Genomic DNA, 27,048 nt, shown 5'->3' with positions numbered 1-27,048 from the left:
GGCGTAAACCCCAAAGGGACAGACATCCCCATAGGCAGTCCTCCTCTGACACCCCAGTAGAGATTTCAAAAGGTCTCTTACCTCTTGATTGGTGCCTTGGGGTTCAAAAAGGAACAGTCCGTAGTAGTTGTCGCTGTCTCAGTCGGGCATTGCCATCCGAGTCACGGCACCAAAATTGTGGAAGAAAACAGAGTCTTCACTCTCAGGTTGGTTGCAACAAGTCAGAGACAGTTTATTTTCCTGACACTTGCAAGGGGAGAATACACCCGGACAGGGTTTCCCCCGTCCCAGGCAGGTCGCCATTAGATAAACAAGTAGGGCAAGCATTTATACCTTTTGGTACAGACAATAATAATCAACAACCGCATCTTGTTTATACAGATTCCTTCTGATATCTTGCTTTTCTCAGCAGTTCCTGCTAGAGTCTGTATTCCATTCTTATCGAACACAAGGTCAAAAAACAGTATCTCTTACAGTTTTTTCCTATTCGCTTTCCACTTGCCTAGGCCCTGCTTTGAAATCGCGTGTTATTAGAGCTAGTGTTAGTCTGACTCTTACTTTATTCCTAGAAGTTAAGATATCTGCGTTCAAATTACCTTTATCCTTTTCTCTACTTCCACACCGGGGTAGGAGAATAGGCAGCTCCGAGGATCTGTCATTCCCTAACAGAACGTAGAAATACACAGAGGGGCTTGGGGTTTTGGTGGTCGTTTTCGTTGCCTGCTCATACTGCATTTTAAGTAGGCTCGGGACAATGAGATTTTTAGTGGTAATTGTCAGCAACCATCAGTTTCACCGCACACGGGTACAAACCAATGGCACAACGTGTCCGGCGATAACAGTCCAAATGTTAATCTAGACAAAGAACAAACAACGCTCCTGGCGAGCTTATTAAAGACCCACCACACTGTGTAGAAAACTGTGGCCATGCCGGTGTCCTTGGGGCAGCTTTCAGGATAATTACTTTGTACATTTTCATGTGATGTTGACAATTTGTGGTTTTAAAGGTTATAAATAGGCTTGGCGGAATGCTATTTTTAAGTAACTTCCACAGGCAGTATCAATGTTTATTTCTAACCATTTTTTTTTCAATTTTTATTGATTTAAATTTTCAGTTGTGGAAAATTCCTGTGGGGATCAAACCTTAATTCTAATGACAACAGACGTTCATTTTAAAAAGGTCAAACTTTATAACTATTCAAACACAAATTATTAACATCACATGTCAAAATATACAAAGTCAATTTCCTCAAATTTAACTCTAATAAGTTCTCAAGCAGCATTATTCTTACTTCGCTTATCTGCAAATTTCGATTATTAGCAATGGAAATATTTTGCCAGAAGCTTGTGTGCGCGTGGTGAATACATTTGCTGAGATAAATCCATCCTTCCAAGCATAGTTATAAAGCTTAACTTTTTAATCTCAACCTCTACTGCCATTAAATCATTGTCTGACCTCCAGATATTGCCCGAACCCCTCCACACACAGACAAATTCCTACAACTGGGATAATTTAAATTGATAAAAACAGGGGGAAAAGATACTTAAAACCCATAATTTTCCACATCAAAATTTAAATTGATGGAACTTTTAAAAAATACCTAAAATAAACTTCAGTGTTCTCCATCAAAATTATAAAAAGACGAAGAGAATTCGGCTAGGCCTAATCTGAGTAACGATTGGCTCTAGTTGGCACTAGGACGTGTTTTGTTGGTGGGACGGTGGCCAGTGACCAATTTTTCTGCATCTTGGAGGTGCAACATAAAGGGGCGGGGGTGGATTTGGGGCAACCCAGAGGGAGGCAAAGCTGGGGGCATTGGCGCATGGGGGGCGAGTGTTTGGGGGCATCGGAAGCAGGGGGGTTGCCAGCAGTGGCGCTCTGAGTTGGGCCAGGCCCCTCGCCCTTCACAGTGTCCTCCATCGTCTGCTTGTACCGGCGCTTGAAGAAACCGAGCTGGAAGGAGACAGAGAAGGGAGATGGTGAGAGCCAGACAGACACAGGCTCATGGTGGAGGAGCAGGAGGGACAAGCTGTGGGAACCTCCGAAGGAAAAACCTTTGCTCCTTCCCCACCAGCTGGGAGAACAAGCCCCGCCCCCAGAGTGATGGGCTGTGGGGGAGGGGTCCAAGGCCTGCCCCACGCACCTTGTAGAGGGCTGCGGTGATGAGAGCCAGCAGGACCAGGCCCCCCACGCTGCTGCCCACGATGATGGGCAGGTAGTTATAGACCTCGGAGCGCTCCACCACCGTCTGCACCTGGGGGAGAGGAGCTGTGAGATGGGGACCCAGGAGTCCTGGCACCATCACCCGCCCCTGCTCTAACACACCAGACCCCACTTCCTCCCAGAGCAGGAACAGGACCCAGGAGTCCTGGCTCCCAGCTCTAACCACTAGCCGATGCTCTCTTTATCCCGGGCACAGTCACTCTGGTACCTGGCGCTGGACGAATCCCTCCTTCTGGGTGTATTTCTCCTCCTCGTATTCAATCCGGGCCTCGCTCACCAGACTCACTTTCTGCTGCTGAGTCTGGAACAGAGAAATTCACCGTCCCTGACCGGAAATGACACAAACCAGCCCAGAGCATCGTCCCAGGGGGACCCAGAGCAATTTACAGGCTGTTCACACAGGGACAATCCCTTGCCCGGCACTGAGATGCAGCCACCTCTGGGGAGGGGCTCAGGGGCCGTTCACTTGGGGAGATCTCTTGCCCGGTGCTGGGAGGCAGAGGCAGCTCTCGTACCTGGGAGACCCACTGGAAGCTGACGTTCCCTTTGATCATGAACTCCAGTGGCTGCTGCATTTCCAGGGAGGCGATTCTGCACCAGATCTTCTTACAGGTGGCCACAGAGCAGTCCTGGGGGTGGAAGGATATCGCCGGGTGAGGCAGGGGGTGGGTAGGGGCTCAGCATGGCCATGAGGGTCTGGGTCTGTTTATAGCAGGGGTCCCTCACCCAGCCCAGCATCCCACTCGCTGTCTGTGTTAGTTGTGAGGGGAAGGGGTTGGTGGGACCCCCATCAGCCTATACTCACCAGCAGGGGGCGCTCGCTCATCTGCTTCACAAAGTCCTTCGAACCGGGCGTTTCAGCCTCACTGATGCACTGAGCCAGCTGGGGCTATGGAGGGAGAGAGACATGATGTTAATGGGGTCAGGAAGGGGACATGGGGCATTTCCCCTCTAGGGGGCGCTGGCTACAATCCAGCACCAGGGCAGGGGACTGGCTGGCTGTGGGGAGTCGGGGGAACATGTGGCCTATCCCCACTAGGCAGCCTGTCCCAGCAGGGGGCGCTGTCGAGCAGAACAGGCGTCACTGGGCCTATCTCACACACACACGGGCAGGGAGAGGCAGGTACCTTGGAGGGGACGACCTCAGAGGCGTCCCACACCCGGACCCCGCTCAGCTCCACGGGGAACTGGAACGTGACCGAGATGGGGACGATTCGCTGCCGCAGGTTCTTGACCTGAAAGAAACAGACTCACCATAGGGCACTGCAGGAAGAGAACCCAGGAGCTCTGATCCCCAGCCCCTGCTCTAACCCTCAGACCCCACTGCCCTGCCAGAGCTGGGATAGAACCCAGGAGTCCTGGCTCCCTGCCCACCCCTCCCCCTCTGTGCTTTAATGCACTAGATCCCAGTCAGGCAGTTCTGCCTCTGGGGAGGGGCTCTGGGGCTGTACACACAGGGATCCCTCGCAGAGGTGGCTCTAGGGTTGCCAGGCATCCGGTTTTTGGCTGAAACGCCTGGTCGAAAAGGGACCCAGGTGGTTCAGCGGCGCAGGAGGGGACTGGGGCTAAGATGGCTCCCTGCCTGCCCCAGCTCCACGCAGCTCCTGGATGCGGCTGCGAGGTCCCTGCAGCCCGCAGATGTATGGGTGGCCAGGGAGGCTCTGAGCGCTGTCCCTGCCCTGAGGGCTGGCTCCAGAGCTCCCATTGGCCAGGAACTGCGACCAATGGGAGCTGCAGGGTTGGCACCTGTAGGCACGAGGGCTACTGATGGAGTCTTCCTGGCTGTCCAATCATCTAGGGGCTGCAGGGACCTGGCGGCTGCTTCTGGGAGCTGTGGAAAGTGCCGTTGGGATCCCAACCCCCCAACAGTCCAACCCTCTTTCCCCATCCCTGAGTCCCCTTCTGTACCCCAAACAGCTAATCATTGTCTCTAGATCAGAGCCTACACCCCCCAGCTGGAGCCCTCAGCCCCCCTGCACCCCAACCCCTTCCCCAGCCTGGAGCCCACTCCCACACCCTGAACTCCTCATTCCTGGCCCCTCCTGGATACCACATACCCAGCCCACCGCCCAGACCCCCCCCCGGCACCCAACCCCCTGCCTCAGCCTGGAGCCCCCTCACTCATCCCAAACCCCTCATTCCTGGCCCCACCCCAGAGCCTGCACCCCCAGCTGGAGCCCTCACCCTCTCCCAAACCCCTGCCCCAGACTGGTGAAAGTGAGCGATGGAGGGAGGGGGGATGGAGTGAGTGGGGGAGGGGCCTCAGGGCAGGGGCAGGGCCTCAGGGCAGGAGTGTTCAGTTTTATGCGAATTGAAAGTTGGCGGCCCTAGGGGGCTCTAGTACCTGGGAAACTCACTGGAAGCTGCTCTGAGACCCATCTCCCCCCTCACACTCTGTGCCACCAGCCTCACCTCGTACCGATGTGTCACTGGCACACTTGTCCCTGCCTCCTCGGTGGAGAAGTTGACGTATGTGGTCGACTCCTCGAGGCTGGGGGAGGAAAGGATGGAAGGCAGGAGAGAGATGGATGGGGCTGCTGAGTGGTGTTGCGTGGGGGCGCTGTTCTGCAGGGAACAGGGGGCCCAGCAGGGGGCGCTTCCCCCCACCCATCTCCGCACTGACCTACCTGGTGAGGATGATGAAGATGCCGTACTTGACCGGCAGCTCCGCCCGGTGCATCATGCGCTCGGTGATGGGGCCGCCATTGTCACTGGGGGGAGGGGAGGGCAAAGGGGAGAGATGTGAGGAGACGCAGGCAGGTAACTGTGCAGGGAGGCTGCACCACAGGCCTCTGCCTGGCCCTGCTCTGTGCACGGCCCCCTCCAACTGCCCCCACCCCCAGTGGTGGATTAGCCAATGGGGCTTCTGCCCAGGGACCCCAGCCAATTAGGGGCCCCTGGAAAAATGGGTGGCCCTGTGTCCCGTCCCGCTCCGCCTGCCCGGCTCTCCTGCTGCTCCCTGAGCCCCGCCCAGCTCCCCGGGTGGAAAGCGGGGAGAACAGGGGCGGGGGGAGGGAATGCAGAGAGAAGAGGTTGGGAGGGGCCCCCATTTGCTCTGGCCCAGGGGCCCCAAAAAACCCTAATCCACCCCCCGGCCCTGCCCAGCCCCATCACCTGCTGACATTGGCCGTGATCTGCAGCCTGTCCCCCAGGTCGGCCTCAGAGGAGACGTCGAAGGTGGTGACGAAAACGGCCTGGAAAACACCGTGGGATGAGTGTCAGGGCCTGGGGAACTGCCAAAGACTGCGGGGGCGGGGCAGGCACAGGGGATCAGGAGGTCTGTTGTATGAACTTAGATGGAATAAATGGGCCCAGGGAGGCAAAGGTGTTAACACGACCCTGCCCCTGGCCACAGACAGCGCTAATCCGGTTTGGGATCCACAGACCTCAACCCGCTTCATGCCATGACAACACTCCATTAACCATCCCATTAAGGGACAGCCCCTCCCCTCTCTGCCCCAGTGAGGCCTGATTTCCAGCCCCCCAAGTCTGGCCCTTGGTTTGCAGCCCCGGCAGGACCTGACCCCAGCCCCGGAGTGACCTCAGGGCTCTGTTTGCACTGACTCACCGGGCTCCCCAGGGCGCTTTCCCCAGCACATCCCTTGTCACGGCCTGGGCTGACCCCAGGGAACTGCCCCTCTCTGCTCCCAGCTGGGCTCACACTAGGGTTACCAGCTTTCTAATGGCACAAAACCAAACACTCTTGTCCCGCCCCTGCCCCAAGGCCCCTCCCCTGCCCCTCCCGTTCTCGTAGGCCCAGCAGCCACTCACTCCAGCCCCCCCCCCACCACAGGGGCTCCCTCTCTGCCCCCACACACTCACTTTGACTGGGCTGGGGAAGGAGCTGGGGATGCGGGCTCTGGGGTGGGGCCAGGAAAAAGGAGTTCAGGGTGTGGGAGAGGGCTCAGGGCTGGGCAGGGTGTTGGGGTGGGGGTGCAGGGTCTGGGAAGGAGTTAGGGTGCAGGAGACGGTTCTAACCTGGAGCAGGGGGCTGGGGTGCAGGAGGGGGGTTAGGGTTTGGGCTCCACCAGGCTCCGCTGGCCTCAGGCGGCTCTAGGTCACCAGCACAGTGGGGTTAAGGCAGGCTTCCTGCCTGCCCTGGCTCCGTGCTGCTCCCAGAAGATACGGGCCGCTAGGCGGAAGTGCAGGCAGGCAGCTCTGTGCAGTGCGTGCTGTGAAAGTCCACAAGCGCCAACCCTACAGCTCCCATTTGCTACGGTTCCCAGCCAAAGGGAGCTGCAGTGCCGGTGCTGGGGTGTGGGCAGCACACGGCGATTCCCTCATCACCCCTGCAGAGACATGACAGCCACTTCCCGGAGCCTCGAGGAGCCAGGGCAGGCAGGGAGCCTGATTTAGACTCGCTGCTCCACCAACCAGATTTATAACAGCCTGGTCAGCGGTGCTGATCGGAGCTGCCAGGGTTCCTATTCAACCGGGTGTTCCCTTAGAAAGTAGGACACCTGGAAACCCTAGTTCACACCTGGGGAGTTCACAGGCCAGGGTTGAGGCCAGGGCCTGTCCTTACCTCAGCTCCACTCCAGAAGATGGGGTGGTTGATGTGGCAGGTGCTGTTCCTCTGAGTCTGCTCCTCGGAGCCCACGGCCGAGCTGCACTTAACAGCCACGGTCCTGTTAGACTGAGCACAGGGGACCAGCCAGTGAGAGACGCAGCCCACAGTGCCCCGGCCTAGCCCCCATCAGCTCAGCACCCCCTGCCGAGCCCCCCACCCACTCCCTGCAGCTCAGCACTCCCTACCAAGCCCTCCACTCACCTCTACAGCTCAGCACCCCTGAAGAGCCCCCTGCCCACTCCCTGTAGCATAGTGCCTCCTGCTGAGATCCCTGTCCACTCCCTGCAGCACGGAGCCCCCTGCAGTGCCTGCCCCTCATGCCCGGTGCGCGTTGGGGTACCTGGAGCAGCAGGACCCGGCGGTAGGACAGCGCGGCCGGGTAGAAGAACTGCACCGTGGTGCTGTAGGAATTCTCCCCGTGATTCTGGATGGAGACGGTGGTGTTGAGTTCAGGGGTGACCCCCACCACCAGGGTGCTCAAGCTAAGGGGGGAGAAAGGGGTGAACTTCCTCAGGGCAGTGCCCTGGCTGCTCTGTGAACTTCCTCTGGCAGTGCCCAGCTGGGGACCCCAGTGCTGTGAGCTTCCAGCAGTGCATCTTCCCCACAGCAGTGCATCCTGTGACACTACGCCCGTATTCTTCACAGAGATATTGTTGTGATATGAATATGGCATAACTAAGTTGTATTTTATGCAAGATGGGTCCCATGTGGTATCATTGGAAAAGTGATGATTTACTGTATGTGATTGTCCTATTTCTATGCATGTATCATTTCTGTATCTGAAGTTAGGAATATTGACTAGGTAACAATTACAAGTGGGTTTGCACCTGCGGAACACCCACCAGACAAAATACAATCAGTCTGGCTGATTAGTCAATCTGACATTAGGGAGAACAGTAGGACTTTGAAGATGCTAATCTGCCACCTTCCTGTGAAGTCTTCTGGAGGATTTATGGCTGCTTTGACACTGCAGGGTCATGTAATCATGACTCCTGGTACTGGACTCCATCTTAGAATACTAGTATTTTCTCACAAACACGGCGTGCGAATCAAACAGGGAAACAAAGGATTCCCGCCACATGTAAATCCTATATAAGGCAGGGAAGTGAGTTTATCAGGGCCGGATCTCCACTGAATCCCTGCCCAAGATGCTGCTGAAAATAACTAAGAGTGATCTGGGGAAGAAAGGACTGGACCTCGGCTAGAAGGTGTCTGGCCTGTGACAGGAATATCTGGGGATCTAGGCTGCAAGCAAGAGCGGTTTGTCTACAAGAAACTCTGCTACCTGCTTAAAAAACATTTAGGGTGAGAAATTACCACTTGTAGCCAGTTTCTTTCGTGTATTAAGCGTAGTTTGCGAGTTTGTTTTATTTGCTCAGTAATCTGCTTTGATCTGTTTTCTATGCCTTATAATCACTTAAAATCAATCCTTTGTAGTCATTATCCTTGTGCTTGTTTTCTCTAAACCAGTTTGTGTAATTCATAACTGAGGGGCAAAAAGCTATGCAGATCATCCTCCACATTGAGGGAGGGGGCGATTTTCATGAGCTTACGCTGTACAGTTTTCTGTGCAGTGCAAGACAATATAATTTTGGGTTTACACTCCTGAGGTTGTGTATTTAAGTGCTGGGCAGTTCCCGAGCTGAGTCGTCCCATGCAGAGCTGATTTCAGTGTCTGTGTCTTTCTGCAGCTGGGTGTGTCCCTACCTGGGTGTGTGCTGGAGGCTGGAGGGCCTGGCTCAGCAGAACAGTGATAGGAAGCCCAAGCTGGTGGAACCGGCAGGCTCAGTGGTACCCCAGTACATCAAGGGGCAGCCCACAGTGGGGGGGCGGGGGCGCAACCCTTCACACCCCCCACCCAGGATCCATCAGCACTGGACATCTGGCAACATCTCCAGCTGGACGTTGAAGATCTGAGGCGTGATCAAGCCAGATGGGTCCCACAGTGGTAGGTGTTTTTAGGGGAGGATTCAGTGACTTACCCAGAGAAATTGAAGGAGATTTCTAACTGGTCATCGCAGCGGTCATCCGGGCCACAGTCCATCTGAAACGGGAGCTGGGGGGAGACCCAGGGGAGTAGGATCAGAGTGGGTGGGGAGGGGGCTGCAGCACCACCTGCCAGAATGACCCAGGGACCCACCTGCCAGTCCCCTGCACAGGGGGACAGCTAAACCCATCATCAGCCCCCCCACCCCCGAGAAACACTCTTCCTCCTCACCCTCTGCCCAGCAGCAGTTTCACACTTCTAGTGGTACCAAGGCAAATTCAGCATCCATCTTTGTTGCCCTCTAGCGGCTACACTGTGTAAAGGGGTTTTGGAGGCTGCTGTTGCCTCTTAATTTCCAGACTCTGTTTTCAAACCCCGCGGTCACTGGTTCGATCCCTGCAGTAGACCCAGCATGCGGCCTGGCTCTGGCACCTTACCGAGTCTGCAGACACTGGCACAGAGTCCTCGCTCAGGATAGGTGTGAGGCGGCCGGCAGCAGCAATGGGCTCCCCCGTCAGGGTGTAGTTGAGATGCAGGCTGATGGGGGTCACTGTGTCCTCTGGACAGAGCTGGGGAGACAGAGTGACACATTGGGACCCTGAAGGGTAAGCGGGGGGGTGGGGGCTGGGTGCAACCAGGAGAGAGGTTTGTTCTCTGGGTGATTTGGGAGCGAGGGGCAGACACAGTGGGGGGGAAAGGAGACAGGACCTCCCCCCACCACACACTCACAGGTAACGTTATCCGGTACGTCTCACATCTCGTCTCGATGCCGAGCCGCAGCTCCCTGCTCAGGACGGGGCCGGTGGAGTTGAAGGTGGCTCGGATCTTCGTCCGCCCGGGGTCCAGGGCCAGGCTGTACTGGATGGTGCCGGAGATATTGTTGCCTACAGGGGAGAGGAAACGAGGGATAGAGAAATTGAGAACAGGAACCTCAAGGGGAAATGGGACATGAGGCCTTTCCCCACTAGGGGGCGCTGGCTCTGATCCATCCCCAGATCAGGGGACTGGCTGGCTCAGGGGAGGAGCAGGGGTGGGTTTGGTCTGACCTAGGCTGTCCTTGGTGCTCTTAGTGACGGTGAAGCAGACCTCTGCCCTGCTGGCCTCCGTGTTGAGCTGCTCCTGCCCCTGGCAGTCGAAGGCCGAGATGGGGATGGTTGGGGGCTGGAAGCTGATGGAGACCCCGACTCTGAGCACTGGCCGGGACCTGCCATGGGGGGAACAGAACCATCACCCAGCTGCTCTCTGCAATGGGGCCAGGCCTCCTCCCTCCCCAGAGCCTCCCACCCAGCCTGGATGTGCTCACAACACCACAGGGAGACGGGTTATGGACACGCAGCTCTGCTAGTGGAGGTGCCGGGGGGCAGAGAAGGGAGCAACAGAGCTGTCGTTGTGCCATTATTGAGCAGGGGGCAGCAGTCTCTCTCTCTCTCTCACACACACACACTATACTAAGACCTTGTCTACACAGTAGTTTTTTTTCTACTAAAGGCAGCTTTTGTCCGCAAAACAGTGGAGGTTCACACACTGCAATGTGACTTTTGGCGACAAAACTCTCGTGTTTTGCGGACAACAGAAAACCACCTCGACGAGAGGCACAGAGCTTTTCATGGCAAAGTTTTGTTGACAAAGTGCCGGTGTAAAGACTGCGCTTGGTTATGTCGCTATAATTGGCCTCCTGGAGGTGTCCCACAATGTCCTTCCTGATAGGGTGACCAGGTGTCCGGTTTTCAATTGGAACAACCGGTGGAAAAGGGACCTTGGCGGCTCCTGTCAGCACCACCGACTGGGCCATTAAAAGTCCAGTCAGCAATGCTGCCGCTCTAAGGCAGGCTAGTCCCTGTCTGTTCTGGCTGGCACCACCCTGCACCCTGGAAGCGGCCAGAAGGTCCAGCTCCTGGGTGGGGGGGGGCACAGGGCTCCATGCACTGCCCCTGCCCTGAGCACCAGCTCCAGCACCGCTGAGGGGGTTGGTGCCTGAGGGCGAGATAGGTATGTGGAGCCTCCTGCCTCCTCCCCCCACCTAGGAACCAGACTTGCTGACTGTTTCCAGGGCATGGGCAGTGCGGTGCCAAGACAGGCAGGAAGCCTTATGGTGAGAGGAGTCTGTCCAGTCCTAGCTCCGCTCCAGTCATAGGAACTTCAAGACCCATGGGCACATTTCTCATGGCTTCTGTGAGAAGAGCTACAAATCGGGACACGGTGCAGTGCAGAGCGAAGATAAAGGAGCTGAGGCAGGTGCACCAGAAGGCGAGGGAGACAAACCCTCACTCCGGTGTTGTGCCCAAGAGCTGCTGCTTCTACAAGGAGTTGGGCACCATCTTCAGTGGTGACCCCACTTCCATTGCCAAGAGCCCCATGGACTCGTTGGTGGGACGGGAGGCAATGGAAAGTGAACCTAACCCTGAGGATGAAGTCGTGGACAAGAAGTTCAAGTTGGAGGACGTTGTGGATCCCACATCAGGGTCGTCCCGTACCATGGTGAGTCAGGAGCTCTTTTCCACTCTGGAGGGGTGTAACCAGTCCCAGCAGTCCGTCTCCAGTGAGCACAATGCAGGAGAGGAGACCCCTGGTTAGTGATCTTTTTGAGCAGATACTGCTCGATTACCTGGCAGACAGCTGTCCTTTGCTCCGAATACTGTGGTAGTGGGTGAAGGAAGAGATAGAAGTGTGCAAGACTTGCTGTGTTCCTGTGTGCTGTGCATTTCCTTGTGCAGCTTAGCAGTGCAGTGGAAGAGTGTGTTGATCCTCACCCAGATTTTATGGGAATCCTCCAGAGAGATCTCTAGGAAACTACCCTGGAGATACTCGCCAATCCTCTGCCAAAGGTTCCTTGGCAAAGCTGCTTTGTCCCTTCCCCCTTTCCCGCACCACTCGGCAATCACTAGTGCAGGGACCAAAGAGGCACATGGGTGAGCAGCATAGGGTCCGGGTCTCAACCTGGATGTGTGCAGCAGATGTGCCCTTGCTTACCCTCAGGAGTGAGATATCAGCTTCAATGACCCCTGCCTGTGGAAAATGGTGGCACAACTTACAATATTGTCCCCAGTTGCCTTCACTGATCCTTTGAAAGTATTAACACCCTTTGCCCATTTTGAATGTCCACTCCCCACCTAGGCCATACTCACCATATTTAAGATGTTTGTTGAGATGTGTGCTTGACAAGGGACATTGTGAACGTGATTGGTAAGTTACAAGAGGTGTATTTTACTGCAATGATTCAATACTGTGCATGAACTAACAATCATGCTTCTGTGCATTGTTTCTTGTGCATCTGCAGATGTGGCATTCAAGGAACCCCCACTACACACTGGCAGAGCACCTATGCCACATAAGGAAGAAACCAAGGTGGAGCAAGGAGGACAGGTTGAGAGAGGTTCTCCAATCCTCTGAGTCAGAAAGAAAAGAACACATGGTGCTGAGAGAAATGGAAAGACGGGACAGAAAGGGGTGTGAGAAGAGCATTCTAAAGGCCCATGAGAGGATGATAAAAGTGATGGAGGAGCAAACAGAGATGCTAAGTCCCTGATCACACTCCAGGCAGAACAGATGCAGATTAACTCTTCCCCCCTCCCCTTGCTGATACAGAACAGCTTTCCATGCCCTCCCCAAACTCCTCCCAAACATTCCTTGCAACTTCCCGGAATGTCTCGGGATCCCATTCACTCCAACCCTTCAGGCAGCTTCCAAATTGATAGCTGGACATACACACAGCTATGAGAGCCTCCCCTGCCCTGCACTCTTATCTCCCTTCCCACCAAGCCTTCTGTGTGTGTTAACTGGCATTTAATAAAAACAAACTCTCTGGAAGATAAACAATCGTTCTGTGTGTCCTACACGCATGGGCAGCGGGTATCAAAGGCCGGGGAAGGCTGAGCCTCCCCAGACAGTCCTGCATGGCCCTGCCCTTGCTTCACCCCCACATTGCCTCCTGCTTCCCTCCGTGCTCTGCTGTGGCTCTTCCCCCTGGCCTGGGCCCCAGCTTGGGGCTCGGGCAAGTAGGGGCCGGACTGCAGCCAGCTGGAGCCAGTGCTTGCATCACCTGCCCAGCGCTAGGGGCTGGGGGGCTGCGCTGCCAGGCAGGTGCTCCGGGGTGGGGTGGGCGCGTTGTCCGCCTGGGGCTCCAGGGTTGGGGAGGCGCAAGATTCCCGCCCGCCTGGCACTCTGGGGTTGAGGGAGAATGAACTGCCCACCCAACTGGTGCTCCAGGCCTGGGGGGAAATGAGCTGCCCCCTCGCCCATCACTCCTGGACTGGGGGACAGACATGGTGCCTGCATGCCTACCACTCCTGGGCTGGGGGGGACATACTACCCACCTGCCTGCCACTCCTGGGCTCAGTGGTAATATGCTGCACACCTGCCCAGTGCGCTGAGGCTATGGGGGCACACTGCCTGCCCGCCAAGTGCTCTGAGGCTTGGGATGGGGTGCGCTGCATGCTTAGCACTCCGAGCCTGGAGGCAGCCTCCACCTGGTGCTCCAAGGGTGGAGGCAGTAAGGCAGCCCAGGGAAGGGGGAGGGATGGGAGGGTTAGGGCGATGCAGAAGGGGTGGGTTCGGCAAGGGCTAGTGTCCCCAACCCTGCCATTCACTGACTACCCATGTGTTCACATAGGGATCGTTGCTGCTAGTAACATATACATGCATTCTAATAATTTGCTTACTACAAATCCCAGCTAAGAATCACAAGTGTGAGGCCAAATAAGATAATTGAGTTTAATGAAGCATGGCAGATTGCTGTATAGAAATACACATTACTGGTTCACAATCTCAAAATCTTGCCTCAAAGCCTCCCTGATTCAAACTGCCCCCCCACCCGCCCACACTGTGCCAGTCTAATAGCCCTGGTACCAGGCTGCTCAAAATTAGCAGCCAGGTGATCTGCTGCAGCATTCCCCCCAAGGGGAAATTTTCACCCTTAGCCTCCAGAAGATAATGGAGTGTGCGGCAGTCAGCTATGACCTTTGAAATCTTTTTCTCACTCAGATTTAACCTGCCATAAAGGCATCATCAGCGCACTTTTAATCTGCCAAAGCACATTCCAGGGTCATTCTGCATCTACTCATCCTACTGTTGAAGCGCTCCTTGCTGCTGTCTCGGTTTCCTGTGTAAGGCTTCATGAGCCATTGGAGTAAGGGGTAAGCTGGGTTTCCGGGGATCACTGTGGGCATTTCAACATCCCCCTCTGGAATCTTCTGGTGTGGAAAGGAAGTCCCTGCTTGCAGCTTTCTGTACAGACCACTGTTCTTCAAGAGGCGTGCATCATGCACCTTCCTGGACCACCCTGTCCTGATGTCAGTGAAATGGCTGCAGTGATCAACAAGTACCTGCAATACCATGGAGAAATACCCGTTTCTATTGATGTACTCCATCACATGGTTCGGGGCCAAAATTGGAATGTGCACTCTGCTGCAATTTGAGAATCTCATGTCTGCAAAGCCATCCACTATTTCACACACATTGCCAAGAGTGATGGTTCTTCATACCAGGATGCGATTAATGCCCCTGCACACTTGTGTTAACACAGCACCCACGGTCGACTTCTCAACTCCAAACTGATTCGTGAGTGACTGGTAGCAGTCTGGAATTGCCAGTTTCCACAAAGCAATCACCACACACTTCTCCACTGACAGGGCTGCTCTCATTTTGTTATCCACTGTCCTTGCACCACAGTGCTTAGGTGAGCTCCACACACAGTTCCAGGAAGGTGGCTTTCTGCATCTGAAAGTTCTGCAGTCACAGTTCATAGAACCATAGAATCTCAGGGTTGGAAGGGACCTCAGGAGGTCATCTAGTCCAACCCCCTGCTCAAAGCAGGACCAAACCCAACTAAATCATCCCAGCCAGGGCTTTGTCAAGCCTGACCTTAAAAACCTCCAAGGAAGGAGATTCCACCACCTCCCTAGGTAACCCATTCCAGTTCTTCACCACCCTACTAGTGAAAAAGTTTTTCCTAATGTCCAACCTAAACCTCCCCGTCTGCAACTTGAGACCATTACTCCTTGTTCTGTCATCTTCTACCACTGAGAACAGTCTAGATCCATCATCTTTGGAACCCCCTTTCAGGTAGTTGAAAGCAGCTGTCAAATCCCCCCTCATTCTTCTCTTCTGCAGAATAAACAATCCCAGTTCCCTCAGCCTCTCCTCATAAGTCATGTGCTCCAGCCCCCTAATCATTTTTGTTGCCCTCCGCTGGACTCTCTCCAATTTATCCACATCCTTCTTGTAGTGTGGGGCCCAAAACTGGACACAGTACTCCAGATGAGGCCTCACCAGTGCTGAGTAGAGGGGAATGATCACATCCCTCGATCTGCTGGAAATGCCCCTACTTATACAACCCAAAATGCCATTAGCCTTCTTGGCAACAAGGGCACACTGTTGACTCATATTCAGCTTTTCGTCCACCGTAACGCCTAGGTCCTTTTCTGCAGAACTGCTGCCCAGCCATTCGGTCCCTAGTCTGTAGCAGTGCATGGGATTCTTCCGTCCTAAGTGCAGGACTCTGCACTTGTCCTTGTTGAACCTCATCATATTTCTTTTGGCCCAATCCTCTAATTTGTCTAGGTCCCTCTGTATCCTATCCCTACCCTCCAGCGTATCAACCACTCCTCCCAGTTTAGTGTCATCTGCAAACTTGCTAAGGGTGCAGTCCACACCATCCTCCAGATCGTTAATGAAGATATTGAATAAAACCGGCCCCAGCACCGACCCTTGGGGCACTCCACTTGATACCGGCTGCCAACTAGACATGGAACCATTGATCACTACCCTTTGAGCCTGACCATCTAGCCAGTTTCCTATCCACCTTAACGTCCATTCATCCAGCCCATACTTCTTTAACTTGCTGGCAAGAATACTGTGGGAGACTGTATCAAAAGCTTTGCTAAAGTCCAGAAATAGCACATCCACTGTTTTCCCCTCATCCACAGAGCCGGTTATCTCATCATAGAAGGCAATTAGGTTAGTCAGGCATGACTTGCCCTTGGTGAATCCATGCTAACTGTTCCTGATCACTTTCCCCTCCTTTAAGTGGTTCAGAATTGATTCCTTGAGGACATGTTCCATGATTTTTCCAGCGACTGAGGTGAGACTGACTGGCCTGTAGTTCCCTGGATTTTCCTTCTTCCCTTTTTTAAAGATGGGCACTACATTAGCTTTTTTCCAGTCGTCCGGGACCTCCCCCGATCGCCATGATTTTTCAAAGATAATGGCCAATGGCTCTGCAATCTCATCGGCCAACTCCTTTAGCATCCTCGGATGCAGTGCATCCGGCCCCATGGACTTGTGCTCGTCCAGCTTTTCTAAATAGTCCCGAACTACTTCTTTCTCCACAGAGAGCTGGTCACCTCCTCCCCATACCGTACCGCAGAGTGCAGTTGTCTGGGAGCTGACCTTGTCTGTGAAGTCAGAGGCAAAAAAAGCATTGAGTACATTAGCTTTCTCCACATCCTCTGTCACTAGGTTCCCTCCCTCATTCAGCAAGGGGCCCACACTTTCCTTGACTTTCTTCTTGTTGCTAACATACCTGAAGAAACCCTTCTTGTTACTCCTAACATCTCCGGCTAGCTGCAAGTCCAAGTGTGATTTGGCCTTCCTAATTTCACTCCTGCATGCCTGAGCAATACTTTTATACTCCTCCCTGGTTATTTGTTCAATCTTCCACTTCTTGTAAGCTGTTTTTTTGTGTTTAAGACAAGCAAGGATTTCACTGTTAAGCCAAGCTGGTCGCCTGCCATATTTACTTTTCTGCCTACACATCGGGATGGTTTGTTCCTGCAACCTCAATAAGGTTTCTTTAAAATACAGCCAGCTTTCCTCGACTACTTTCCTCGTCATGTTATTCTCCCAGGGGACCTTGCCTATCAGTTCCCTGAGGGAGTTGAAGTCTGCTTTTCTGAAGTCCAGGGTCTCTGTTCTACTGCTCTCCTTTCTTCTTTGTGTCAGGATCCTGAACTCGACCATCTCATGGTCACTGCCTCCCAGGTTCCCATCCACTATTGCTTCCTCTACTATTTCTTCCCTGTTTGTGAGCAGCAGGTCAAGAAGAGCTTTTCCCCTAGTTGGTTCCTCCAGCACTTGCACCAGGAAATTGTCCCCTACACTTTCCAGAAACTTCCTGGATTGCACTGCTGTATTTCTCTCCCAGCAGATATCGGGGTGATTAAAGTCACCCATGAGAACCAGGGCCTGTGATCTAGCAACTTCTGTTAGTTGTTGGAAGAAAGCCTCGTCCACCTCATCCCCCTGGTCCGGTGGTCTGTAGCAGACTCCCACCACTACATTATGTAGGGATATTAAAGAAGGTTTATATTAAACATGGTTTATATGAGAAATAATTTATTGATTTATTGTTAATTAATACTTTATAACTTAAGGTTTATGTTAGAAGTAAATTTGTTATTCCCAACATTTAGCCTCTAACCTGCAAGCTACCAGCTGTGTCTGTGTGAAGCCTGCTCAAAGAGATACTTGGTATAAAACTTGTTAAGCTCAAAGAAATACTTTGTATAAAACTTGTTAAACATTAATTAACTCTAAGTAAGCCAAAACAGTAGCTGTTATAGTGTATAGTTAAAGACCCCCACCCTCTGTAAGTTTTCATCTCACTTTATCTTTGCTTGTTAAAAGACAGGGAGTCTCACATAAATTGGTAACACCCCAAAAGGTAAAGAGACAGTTAACTAAATGTGATTAAGATAGAGAATGTATGTGAATGAATGGTTAGGGAGTTACCAGCCTGAATAATTCAGTGTTGGCTGAAGAAGGTGTCAAGTGGGATCAACCAGATGACCCCCACTACCTCAAAGGAAGGAAAAACAAGCATCTGACAACATGGAGCCAGCCACCTGCTGATTGATTTAGCAACAGCAAAATGAAGCAACTCTCAGGAACTGACATAGGAATAAATTCCTATAAAACTGGACTCTAAAGACTGAGGACTTTAAGTCTATGGTTCTGCTGCCAGCCTCCAGGAGCATCAGATGCATCTGACACAGACTCGGCTCCATCCTCATGACCAAGATACCTGGCCAGTAACTTGGCATGAGCAACATCTAGGCTGGTAACTATAACATCTATACAGAACCTGAATGAATGATTGTGTGAATAAATGTGTGTGTGTGTGTGTGTGTGTGTGTGTGTGTGTGTGTGTGTATGTATAAGAAATAAGTAGTGATAGAAATAAGTAGTAAAACAACGTTGTTTGCTTTTGTCTTTTGCTTTACTATTATATTTACAATAAATGTGGCATCTTTGCCTTATCCCTCTTAATAAGATCCTGCTGGTTTTTATTATATTGCTATAACAATTACCCTTGTTGTTCATACTTCTAAATTTAATCCAGAGACTCTCAGGTTTTTCTGCAGTTTCATACTGGAGCTCTGAGCGGTCATACTGCTCTCTTACATACAACGCAACTCCCCCACCTTTTCTGCCCTGCCTGTCCTTCCTGAACAGTTTATATCCATCCATGACAGTACTCCAATCATGTGAGTTATCCCACCAAGTCTCTGTTATTCCAATTACATCATAATTCCTTGACTGTGCCAGGAATTCTAGTTCTCCCTGCTTGTTCCCCAGGCTTCTTGCATTTGTATATAGGCACTTAAGATAACTCGCTGATTGTCCCGCTTTCTCGGTCTGAGACAGGAGTCCTCCCCACTTGCAGTCTCCTGCTTGTGCTTCCTCCCGGTATCCCACTTCCCCACTTACCTCGGGGCTTTGGTCTCCTTCCCCCGGTGAACCTAGTTTAAAGCCCTCCTCACTAGGTTAGCAAGCCTGCTTGCAAAGATGCTCTTCCCTCTCTTCGTGAGGTGGAGCCCGTCTCTGCCTAGCAATCCTTCTTCTTGGAAGACCATCCCATGGTCAAAGAATCCAAACCCTTCTCTCCGACCCCATCTGCGTAGCCATTCATTGATTTCCACGATTCACGGTCTCTACCTGGCCTTTTCCTGCCACAGGAGGATAGACGAGAACACCACTTGCGCCTCAAACTGTCATCCCAGACCTGTAAATGATGCGATCCCACCACTCAGTGCTTGTTTCCTGAGCCCAAAAGTGATGGTCCACCATGTTCAGCTGCTCCATGAATGCCAAAAGTAATCTGGTGTTGTTTCTTTCCATGGCACACAGCAGGTCAGGCAATTCTGATTCCTGTTCAGATTGGGTGCTCATGATGTACTGTATGACCAGCTGTGATGTGTTCACAAAAGTGATAAAAACAGTTGAGAGCATTGTGGGATCCATCTTTTCACGTAGAGATTGTGGGTGCACAGTAAACAGGAAATGTTAAAAAAATGCCACCAAAAGTGGTCAGAGGACCATGGAATGCTGGAACAGAAAATAAAGCATCATGGGACATTGAGCTAGCACCCATGAGGCGCTGTGATCCGCTCCACCTTCCCACAACTCCTAGCTACAGAATGTGACGAGTCCCACACTAGGATAGGTACCCACGCAGTGCACTGCTCTCACTGTCAATGGTAGAGCACCAAGTGTGGACGCGCTCTGCCGACACAATAAGCATCACAGGTGTAGCGAGCGCCCTCCGTACCCTCTGACCGGAGGGGGCCCCGCAAGGAAGGGGGCCCCTAAAAGTGGCAAAAAAAATGTAAGGTATAACTAGGTAAGTGACATTTATTGACGCTATTGCACAATCCATGTTGGTTTTACTGACAAAACCGTGAAGTCATTATGATACATAATAATGCTATTGGCTACATCAGTTGTCTGTCGGTCAGTTTCAATTTTAGTTGGACCCATTCAAAGAATGTGTATTTGTGTTCATAATGGCGGTCGGCGGATAAATGTTATTAATTTCGTTGTTTAGTTTTTTATCATTTCCAACGCAGAAGCATGCTTTGTGATGTCTAAGAGAACATATAAGAGCGGAGCTAGTAAACGAAAGGCAGCAAAGATGCCGAGAAGGAACTTGAGAAAATTCCAAAGTTGTCAACGTATTTTGCACGCAATCCAATGTACAGGTACAGGCACATGAAGCGGATAGCGCTAGCAGCGACGAATCATATCCAGAAGTATCCAGAAGTGCTTCAAGTGAGGTTGAAGGTGAAGCCAGTTGTTCTACCAAACAAACTATGACAGATATTCCAGCTGCTGCCGGGAAAGAAGTATCTGAATCTGAACCACTGACTGATGATCCAGGAGATTGGCCGTCTATAATATCGGACAAGCAAGCGTGTGACATTGTTGCACGTGGCCCACCGCAGCAGAATGAAAGTTACGAATTTCCATTTAACGAGGAAAGACGAAGGTTCACAAGTACTCATTTCTATTGAACCATGGCAAATGGCGAGAAAATAAGATGTTCATGGTTAATGTACTCAGTTCAGAAAGATGCCATTTTTTGTTTTTGTTGTAAATTATTTGGCACTGGTGACATACCGCTACGTCGTGGAACATCTGCTTGGAAAGCACTGTCAAAAAGACTTCAGCAGCATGAAACAGGCAAAGGTCATCAAGACTGTATGGTGAAATGGTTTGACCTTCGGTCAGGCATAGTAAACAGTACATCTATTGACCAACTCGAATTGCAGGCTTTTCTGAAAGAGATTTCTGGAAAAATGTTGTCAAAGCGCATGGCTGATGTCGTTATTTTCTTGTCCGAAAGAAACTTGGCATTTCGAGGAAGTAATGAAAAGCTCGGGGATCCTTTGAATGGCAACTTTTTGGGACTGTTTGAATTGCTTGCAAAGTATGATACTGTCCTCAGCGAACTTTTACAGAGGATTAAGAAGGCAGAGACACATGTTCAGTACGTCAGTCCACAGATCCAAAACGAGCTGATTCAACTTGTTGCCAGTAACATTCAAGAGCCCAACATAGCGCAGCTTAAAAAAGCAAAATATTATTCAGTTATTTTGGACTGTACTCCTGACGTGTCACTTGAAGAACAGATGTCTGTGGTGTTACGCTTTGTTGAATGCAACGGTGAAGATGGTGTCAATATTCATGAAGCGTTTGTTGGTTTTCTTAATGTTCATGATACAACTGGCGAGGGCTTATTGGAAGCGTTTCTTGAAAAGGCAAACAACTTAGGAATAGACATTGCTGACATGAGAGGCCAAGCTTATGATAACGGCGCAAATATGAGAGGAAAGAATAAAGGAGTTCAAGCCCGCATGCCTTGTATGTACCATGTGGAGCTCACACTTGGAATCTTGTGATCTCAGACGCCGCAAAGTCATCGAAATATGCCATTGACTTTTTCGGTCTGATTAATAGAATATCGTTATCTTTTCTTCGTCACCTTCACGTTGGGATATACTTCAAGAACATATGCCAATATCTGTTAAAGGGTTATCGGACACTCGTTGGGAGTCGAGAATTGATGCTGTGAAGCCATTGCATTATCACCTTGAAGAATTGTGCAATGCTTTGTCATCTTTGCGAGAATATGCACTCGAAAAGAAAGATGGCAATACAGCAACAGAAGCCGATGCGCTTTTAGACCATGTTACTACGTGGCCTTTTGTTCTGACTGTGTACACGTGGTACGATATACTATTTCACGTCAATAAAACCAGCAAATTAATTCAGTCACCAGATGTGTCAATTGACGTACTGCAGGCAGAAGTCGGTGCTACAATGAAGTTTTTGGAAGACTATCGAAATACAGGATATAACTCTGTGGTCACAAATGCACGTGAAATAGCAGAGCATATGGGTATTGAGCAGGTGTTTCCAGAAACCAGGGTGAGACGTAAGAAGAGAATGTTTGATTACGAATGTGCTGATGATTCGAGTCGTCTTTCTGCCGAAGAAAAATTCAAATCGCAGTTCTTTCTTGTTCTCACTGATCAGGCCATATCTTCTGTTTCATCGTGATTTGACCAACTCGTGGGTGGTATAAGTTGTTTGGATTTCTGTACAACGCTAACAGCCTGAAGCAGTGTCATAGAGAAAATGAAATGGAAAATCACAGCAAAAATTTTGAAAGAAAAATGGGAGACATTGATGCCAACGAACTCATAATGGAATTGAATCGTTTTATTTATGTCATCGAGAAAGAGAGAGGACTTGTCATGGCAAACAATTTTTTAACGTACATATATAAGAACAGCCTTCAGGAGATATATCCGAATCTTTGCATTTGCATCAGAATTCTTCTGACCACACCAGTTACTGTCACCGGTGCTGAAAGGAGCTTCAGCAGAATGAAACTGATCAAGAATATCCTGCGCTCAACCATGACAGATGACAGGCTTTCTGTGCTTGCAGTTATCTCAATCGAAAACAAGATTGCCAGATCTCTGGACTATGACGCATTGATTAACCAATTTGCGGAGAACAAGGCTCGAAAGAAGCGCTTTGCGTAAATACGGAATACATGTACACTGTAGGCCTATGTATACATAATATGAACCCTGTATATTGTATAAAATAAATACCGCATTCCAGTTTCTGCATTGTAAGGGGACCCAGACATATGTTCGGAGGGCCACGTTCTTTGTTACTCTGCCCTGATAAGCATAGTATGAACATGCAATAGCGATGAAATTATAGCGCTTCTTGATCATTGACATAACTTTTATTAAAAAAACTCTGTACTGTAGATAAGGCCTGAGACTGTCAGGTGGAGCAGTGCAACGACACAGAGTAACTCACCTCAGCAGCAGGACCTGTCCTTCTGCTCCCACCGCGATGTCTGGGAGTCCGTCCCCTGTCAGGTCTGTCCCACCACTGACGGCCTGGCCAAAGTACTGCAGCCTCCTGGGGAACAGCGACCCCTCTATGCGCTGTGGGGCAGAGAGAGCAGTAAGGGGTGGGGAAGGGGAGGCTGTACTATATAATGGGCACCAGGGGGCAGCAGAGGGTGGAGGTGGGAAGGGGCGGCTGTGCTGTATAATGGGCACTAGGGGCAGCGGAGGTGAGGGTAGGGAAGGCGGCTGTACTGTATAATCGGCACTAGAGGGCAGCGGAGGGTGGGGGTGGGAAAGGGGCGGCTGTACTGTATAATGGGCACCAGGGGGCAGCAGAGGGTGAGGGGTGGGAAAGGGGCGGCTGTACTGTTTAATTGGCAGTAGGGGGCAGCGGAGGGTGAGGGGTGGGGAAGGGGAGGCGGACCTGAATAATGGGCACTAGGGGGCAGCTGAGGGTGAGGATGGGAAGGGCGGCTGTGCTGTATAATGGACTCTAGGGGCAGCAGAGGGTGAGGGGTGGGAAGGCGGCTGCGCTGTTTAATGGGCACTTGGGGGCAGCAGTGGGTGCGGGGGGGGCAAGGGGCGGCTGTGCTGTATAATGGGCACTAGGGGGCAGCGGAGGAGGGTGGGGAAGGGCGGCTTTACTGTATAAGGGGCACTTGGGGGCAGCAGTGGGTGAGGGGTGGGGAAGGGGCGGCTGTACTGTATAATGGGCACTAGGGGCAGCAGAGGTGAGGGATGGGAAGGGGCGGCTGTGCTGTATAATGGGCACTAGGGGCAGCAGAGGTGTGGGTGGGGAAGGGGCGGCTGTACTGTATAATGGGCACTAGGGGCAGCGGAGGTGAGGGTTGGGGTAGGGGCGGCTGTGCTGTATAATGGGCACTAGGGGGCAGCAGAGGGTGAGGGATGGGAAAGCAGCTGCTACAGGCTAATAGGCACTAGGGGGCGGTGGGGCCCCATGATGTCTCTTTCAGGATCTGTGGTGACCCCTCCCCGCAGGAGCTGGGCTCACCTGTCTGTACTGGGGACTGAGGCCTCCCTTTTCCCCATGGAAGATGTACAAGGCTCCACAATTGTCATTCTCCATGGGGGCCCCGATGGCCACGTCCGTCTGTCCGTCCCCGCTGATGTCCCCGATTTCAGACATGCTGGCCCCAAAGCGCCCGAACGTCTTCCCTGTCTGCCCCTGCAGTGTCCTTCTGCAGTTCTGCATCACCCCCTGCAGGCCCCATTGAAAGAAACACATGGGGATAGGATCAGCACTGACAGCCAGCAGAGAGTACCCCCACCCCAAAGGACCACCTTTCCCTCTCTATGCAGCACAGCGCCCCTTGGCACCACTCTGGGGCATCGGACCCAGCACTGAATGGCAGGGAATAGCGTCCTCTCATGATCCCCCCCATCCTGCTCCCTGCAGCACCGTGCCTGCTATTCCCATGCTCATTTTCTCTGCATCACAACCCCATGGCAGTGCAGGCAAGAAGAACCCCAGGCCATCCATCTTCCCCCAGGCTCCATTCTCTTTCTTACCAGCCAGTTAATGGGGCAGATATAGACCTCCTTCATTCAGAGGTGTATAGTACATGGGGCTCGATTAGAACCAGGTCCGTGTTCCCATCTCTGTCGAGGTCCACAGCGCACAGTGTACCCCCAAAATACGAGCTAATCTGGAGAGGCAGATAAGTCACCCCTTCAATTTAGTCACTTGCTCCTTCTTCTCCCACTGGGACCCTTCTCACCCTATGGGGATAAGGATTCAGTCCCAATACACATTCCATCCTTAGACTCACCCTCCGCTGCACAGCAGGTGACGCTATCACTGTAATGTATAGGCAGTTAGATCTTGGAGAGATGCTGAATGCTAGTTGTGGTGCAATTCTTTTCAGAGGTTGTTCTAGCACGAGTAAAATTTATTCACTGACTGAGTCACTGTTATAAGCTCTGTTCAGCTGGAATGTATAGGCAGTTATATCTTGGAGAAATTCACTTTGTTAGTGTAATGTGATCCTTTTCAGACACTGTTAATATAACTAGGAATATTATTTTCCTTGCCCGAGTTTCTCTGGCCCAGATCCACAAAGGGACTTATGTGCCTAACCCCCAGACTTAGCTGACACTGTGATCCACAAAACCTCTGCGTGGCGGCTGCTGACCCCTATAGGTGCATAATCTCACTTGGTGCTGTTGGTGTCATTAGGCATAACCCTAGGTAACTCAGGAGGGTGGAAAACCGTTAAGTGTCAATAAAGCCTTCCTGTACTAGGCCTGAATGAACTAAAGTCACTCCATGTCTGACCAAAGCCTTTCCATGTTTGAACTTTAATTGACCTAACAGGCCAGCAACAGAGAATGGTTATCAGTTGCAACACCTGTACCAGAAGGTAATAATGAGGCCTGCTATAATGAGGCCTGCTTGCTCCTGGCTAAGGGGCAAAATAACAGATCAAAGAAAGTAAGACAAGATAACGGTTCACAGAAGAGTTACTAATGAGCTAGATTGGTTGCCGCCAAGTATGACTTAACTGCTTAATGTAATTGCTACTGCAAAGTGTATCTGCTACATGGGAATGAAAGGTGGGGAGAGAGGGGGAGTGGGGGGGGATAGAAGAGGCTTAGTTAAAGTTATGTATAAAAAGAGAAAAGCTGCTTGTAGCTGGGTGCTTGATTTGAGACATGTCTGTTTCCTGGTACCGCTTTGAGATCTCAAATAAACTTTGTCTGCTTCTCCACCTTGGTGTGTTTATTGGAGCAAAGCACACCGGGCAACGAACCCCCACTGTTGCTGTCCTCGGGCACTCTGTGCCAGCAACAGTGCCTAAGTTTTTGCAGCAGAAGCTCCTTATGTTGCTGACACAAGGGCAGGGAATGTGCACTGCTGTCTTACTCTAAGCAGCCAGTTGCCCATTTCACACCACACCCCAGCATGATCCACAAAGTGGGGGAAGACAGGGGCTGCTCCACCTGCAGGGCACCATCTCGTATGTGTGGTCAGAGGAGAAGGAGTTGAACAGGGGTCTGCTATTTCTTAGGTCAGTGCTCTAACCCCTAAGCTGTGGGCTCCCTCCATTTCTCTTGTTAACATTTTTCCACTTTAGTTGACTAATTAAATATCAGTTGGGCTGCAGAATGTGTGCAAATCACAACCACCCTACGGCCTCGTGGTCAGAACACTCCATGAGAGATGGCGCAGCCTTGATTAAAGCCTTTTTCCTCATCAGGCAAAGCAGGGACTCAAACCAGGGTTGTCCAGGTTCTAGGTTAGGTCTCCCCCAGGATATAAGGGGGGGCCTCCCTCTTCTTCTACAGCTGGTTTGTGATGATCTTGGTGGCTCTAAAGGTGCCTACTGGATGAGGTCCGACATGTGGGCTAGGAGGAAGAGCGCCTATCTTCCCTTGCTTCATGAATCACTGGCAGGGGTAGGTGCCTCCCTGCAGCATCACAACGCCTAAGTCCCTTGGTGTATCTGGGCCTCTGTCTGTATCCGTCTCATGAGATCTGTCTAGACCCTAAGTGAAGGTAACAGCAGTGGGATATTGGAGAGATGCTGAGTGTCAGCTGCGGTGCAATTCCCTAAACCAGTCAAGTTTATCCCCTGCCTGAGCTCTCTGACTGAATCGTTACTGAAGATGAAGCCAAAACACAAATATTACATGATATCAAAATCTTACAGGCTTCCTCCAGCAGTCTCTCTCTCACACCCACACTCCACTTTACTGTAACACTCCCCATACCTGCTCTCCCAACTGCTCCGATCTGGGTGTCCATTTTCCACTGTTGGTATCTCGGCTGAACAGGACGACTTTGCCGGTGTGTTGATAGCGAGGGGCCCCGACCACGTAGCTACTCTGCCCATTGGCTGTGATGACCTGAGACGAATAACCTCAAAGGAAGAGAGGGACATCGGGAGGTGAGATGGGAAACAGCCATACAACAGTGCTGCACAGAACTTTCCCAGAACTGAGATGCAGCCACCTCTGGGGTGGGGCACGTGGGCTGTTTAAATAGGTAAGGGAAGCTCGGTGGGTTTGTTCTTACCGAGGTAAGCATCATTCATGTCAGTGGAGGTTCTGGATACGTTGATGAAGCTCGGCTTTCTGCCACTCCCATACAGGTATATCCCACCGGACCAGTCATAGGCTCCCACCGCTCCCAGCACAGGCCCGTCCTAAACCGATACACACGGCAAAGGGGATTGATTACAGGAAACAGACAGCGCAGAATGTATTTACTAGACGAGGCCAGAACCTGCAGCATAGCGCCCCCTAGCAACGTGCTGCGACACTGGGGTCGGTGCTGATGGCCAGGGGAGTGATCACCCCCTACTGGGCCCCAGCTGGAGCATAAAACCCCTAGTTCCCACCCTGAGTGGGAGGAGGTGCCCCTGCACAGCTCCAGCAGCGCTCTGGGCTATTAAAGGTTGTCTCCCTGTGAGCACTAAGGGAACCAGCTCCTGCATAGCATGAAAGCGCTGTCAGGGCCCCAGCACACGGCAGCGTGGGACATGCCCTGGGGCCAGGTGTCACTCACAGGGGATAGCAGGGAGCTGAATCCTTCCTGAGCCATCTCCAGCTGGAAGGAGCTGCCGCTCTGGGACTGGGTGCCTAGAAGAGAGAC

General features: G+C 51.8%; 1 pseudogene; it reads right to left on the bottom strand.

The window, feature by feature from the left end:
• Positions 1-254: 254 nt before the first annotated feature.
• Positions 255-27,031, bottom strand: LOC120403142 (annotated as a pseudogene).
• Positions 27,032-27,048: the final 17 nt, after the last annotated feature.

This window comes from Mauremys reevesii, linkage group 4 (genome assembly GCF_016161935.1).
Source record: "Mauremys reevesii isolate NIE-2019 linkage group 4, ASM1616193v1, whole genome shotgun sequence".
NCBI lineage: Eukaryota > Metazoa > Chordata > Testudines > Geoemydidae > Mauremys > Mauremys reevesii.
This window is presented reverse-complemented; position numbering and strand designations above follow the sequence as displayed.